Source organism: Onychomys torridus, chromosome 20 (assembly GCF_903995425.1).
Source record: "Onychomys torridus chromosome 20, mOncTor1.1, whole genome shotgun sequence".
In the NCBI taxonomy this organism is placed as follows: Eukaryota; Metazoa; Chordata; class Mammalia; order Rodentia; family Cricetidae; genus Onychomys; species Onychomys torridus.
This window is the reverse complement of record NC_050462.1, coordinates 33,468,951-33,473,472: the sequence shown is the minus strand read 5'-3', so window position 1 is coordinate 33,473,472 and position 4,522 is coordinate 33,468,951.

Below are 4,522 nucleotides of genomic sequence, written 5' to 3'. Positions count from 1 at the left end.
ACAGGCACCAGATTCCAGAAGCCTGCCCATAGACCAGGGACAGATTCTGATTCCCCTATGGCAGGCTTCTTTCTGGCTAGCATTCATATCTTAAATTAACCCATTTCTAATCATCTTTGTTTTGCCACGTGTTCCGTGGCTTTACTGGTCTGCTGGCATGTTACTCCTTGAGTGGCAGGCTGGAGTCTCTCTAGATTCTACCTTTCTCTTTCCTGGCTCTCTCCTTGGACTTCCCACCTGCCTCTAAGCTGCCTTGCCATAGGCCAAAGCAGCTTATTTATTAACCAATGGGAACAACATGTATTCACAGCATACAGAAAGACATCCCCCAGCACAGAAGTTTTTGAAATACCATTCTATTCAAATTACATGAAGTCTTTCTCATTTCCCTCGAAAAAGCAATGTTCTTCATTTGTCCTTGGGATTTCTAAAAAAAAAAAAAAAAAAGTTTACATTTGTCACTTTTCCTGTAGTGTTTATAGTATTTCATCTCATGTGATAATGTCATAACATCATGATCAATGCACTCACTTTTATTTACTCTATAATAGGCCTGTGCATCCCCAGAGCATCCACATAGAACCTGGCTTCTAGGGATGCTCATTTCTTATCTCTAAGAATGAATGAAATGTTACCTCCAGGCCTTCCCCTCCTCTTCTGTCAAAGCCCTGTGAACATAAGCTACAGTGTAACTCCAAAATGCTTGTACCATATTAAAATAAATGAACTGCTTAGAAAACCTCTTGCTTGAACTAAGCTTAGTTCACAGAATTTGGTCCCAGATAAATAGTTGACTCAGGATTTTTTGTTCTCTGTAAATCTCCTTATCAGCAGAAGGTTTATTTTTGAAACTCATGGCTCAGTGTAGTGAAAAGTAGTCACTCGAATCAAGAACTAAAGAGCTATTCATGGTTCAGGTCATAAAAATTACCTCTATGTCTGTCATTGGTGAATCATTTATGATGTCCTCAGTACAGTGTGAATTTTCAAAAGGTTAACTTTGGATGTGCATTTTTAGAGTGCAGGTTTATCTGCTTAGAATATGTCAAGCTACATAAGGGACATTTTAAAAAATCATTGTTTAATTTTTACAAAATCCAAGTGAGTAAAGGAAGCAAATTTAAATCAAAGATCAGAAACATGACTTGAACTTCAATCGTTCAGATGCAATTACAATGAAACATTTCGTTGGTGTTTGGCTTGCTGTAAATCAATACATAAAAAACAACCTTTGCAAACATATGTGTTTGTGGACTAAATGATTGAAATGACCTCAGTGATTTACTTTTTTGTCAACATTGAACGAACATGCTTTTTGATTTAAAAAGTAAAATCTAGTAAAACATAAACACCTTGTATGTATGTGTGTGTGTGTGTGTGTGTGTGCATGTCCATGAGTACACATACACATTATGTAATTGAGCTAGTGATTAACAAATTATAAAAAGGTGAATTTCTCAAGGCTTATTACAAATATTGTAGGAGCTTTAATTAACATTCAGTACTGCATTTAAACAAGACATTAAATATATACTAGTGAAATTATATTAATGGGCTGCACTACAGTTGATAAATAAACAGCACATATCATAGAAAGGATAGCATGAATACATTTACAGAGATGGAATAGGTAGAGACATCTGGATATTTTATAGACATATGTCTTTATCAAGTGAAAGGGGAGGAGAGCATTTTGAAGAGAAAGCATTTTAGATACAAAAACTGTACAAAAGCCTATGAATCAAAGAAAACAGAACTATAATTTTTTTTTAAATTCAAAAGAAAAGTAACTTATTAGGTCGCTATAAAAAAGTGATAAATGTAAAAAGGAGAAAATAAATTGTCAACTTTTACCCAGCACACATTTAGAAATATAAACTCTTTCCATAATTAGATAAAATTGCCATGTCACATGACTTGCTCACAGAACAGCTCAGTTACTTTACTCCAAAAACCCAAGTTCTTTTTTTATGTGAAATACCCTTGGTCCAATAAAATGAAGATGAAACCTTACATTTGTGGTCTTTTTCCATTAGTGTGCACTGCAAGGATAATCATGAGGAAACAATCACACAGTTAGCATGTGAATGACATTACAACAACAACAAAAAATCACAATTTACAAAGTAATAAACTCAAAGAAAGTCATATAGAAGAGGAGCATAATGTCTCTATAGGTTTCCCCATCATGATTTCTATGTCCCTTGCTCACAGAATCCCTCTTCTCTCTCTTCCACTGGACTCCTGGAGCTCAGCCTGGTGCTTAGCTGTGGATCACTACATTTGCTTCCATCAGTTACTGGATGGAGGCTCTATGATGACAGGGTATTCAATGATCTGATTACTGGGGTAAGCCAGTTCAGGTGCCCTCTCCACTATTGCTAGTAGTCCAAGCTGAGGTCATCCTTGTGGATTCCTGGGAACTTCCCTAACACCCTGTTTCTCCCTATCCCCATGATGTCTTCCTGTACCATGGTATCTCTTTCCTTGCTTTCCCACTATCTTCTCATCGCCCAGTGCCCTACCCTCCATTGCCCTCCTTATTCCCAGTTTACTCATGGAGATCTCATCTTTTTCCCTTTCCCAGGGCGATCCATGCATCCCTCTTAGTTTCCTCCTTGCTAGATAGCTTCTCTGGAGCTGTGGGTTGTAGTCTGGTTATTGTTTGCTTTACATCTAGAATCCATTTATGAGTGAGTACATACCATGTTTGTCCTTCTGAGTCTGGGGGGTTGGGGCAAGACCAATATTATTTAGACAAATGCTCCTAAATCATTTAAATTTCCTATACCCAAACCAGGTTTGCATCCCTACATATCTCTCTCTCTCTCTCTCTCTCTCTCTCTCTCTCTCTCTCTCTCTGCCTCCCTCCATTCTTCCCTCCCTCTGTCTCTGGGCACACTTGTGCATGTGTGAGGTGGTGTATGTACATTTGAAAATCTGTCTGTGTAGATGCATGCAGAGGTCAGAGGTTGACCTTGAAAGTTAGCTATTCTTCAGGAGCTGTTCCACTTATCTTTAAACCAGGGTCTCTCAGTTGGACTTGGGGATCATCAATTAGTCTAGACAGGATGGTGAAAGAGCCCAGGCATCCAACTAACTCTGCACCTCCAATGCTGGTATTACAAGTTTAAGCCTTGTGCAAGGCTTTTAAAAATATTATTTATTTATTATATACACAGAAGAGGGTGCCAGATCTCATTACAGATGGTTGTGAGCCACCATGTGGTTGCTAGGATTTGAACTCAGGACCTCTGGAAGAGCAGTTGGTGCGCTTAACCTCTGAGCCATCTCTCCATCAAGGTTTTTTATATGGGCACTAGGGATCTACCCCAGGTTTCCAACTTGCATGGCAAACACTTTACTGACTGAGATCTTTCCCTGGCATTCTACACATTTCTAGATGTATCTTGTTGCCTGCTATCTTCTCACTTTTGCAACTTTAAGAACTCATCCTACATGTCTTCACTAACATGATTTTTTAAATCATTTTTTTCCACTGTCATTTCACTGAGCATTTCCACTTGTTACATAAAATATTAACTTACCTTTCATTAAATGGACTTCCCTGTCATCCAAGCAGTCATTACTATAAGAAGCATGTTACCCAGTAAATCCCACATGATTCATACTTTTAGATTTTGAGAAAAAATGATTGCTATTAATTTTCATGGAATGCTGAATATTATCTGGAGTGCTTTTTGGGGGGTTGGGTTATGGTGTGTGCAACTTGAATTGCCTTTGGCAGCTGTACTTTGTACCTTTCTAGAGATAGACTTTAATATCTAGAGGGGTGGTGGCAATGCAGATGCTTCTTCCCTCTTCAAAGATGCAAATTCTTGCTCTACCTGGCAGACTGCAGACCTGAGAAAGTCTGGAGAAGATGGCGGCGAGATGTTTTCTCATGTCTTCTTAGCTCCCTCATTACTTAGTTAGGAAATTAGAAATTTCTCTGAGTCATGCTTTTGCAAATTATAATGAAAAAAATTGAGTGGCATCTCTATGCCACCTTCATCTTGTAAGATCCCACACTTCCTGTACATAGCTACACTGTGTGTGCTTCTGTGTGACTGTGTGTGTGTGTGTGTGTGTGTGTGTGTGTGTGTGTGTGTGTGTGTGTTGGGAGATAGTCTTCAATGTAAAGCAAATAAACAAATAAAATGATGTTTTGAGATGTCTAGAAAAAAAAACCACAAGAATTTTTTGCTGAGTAATATTTTGTTGAGTAAAGTAGAAGAATGGGCAGTGTTAACTTCTCTGGCAGATTCAGAAACAGTACCACTCTGTTACGGGGTATTTAAACATTTAAGAAATGGAGCAAAACATAGTCCATGGAGGTTAGGGGGAGCTGGCATTCCACTTAAGTGGAACACAGAGTACAAATGCCCCATTGCTGTGCACTTCAGAAAAACTGGCTCAATGTAGGTGGGACTGGAAGCATGCTGGCATTGGGAACTCAGAATGAATTTTTCATCCTTTCCGGGATTTGATTCTTTTCAAGAGAAATGGAGTGTTACTGGAG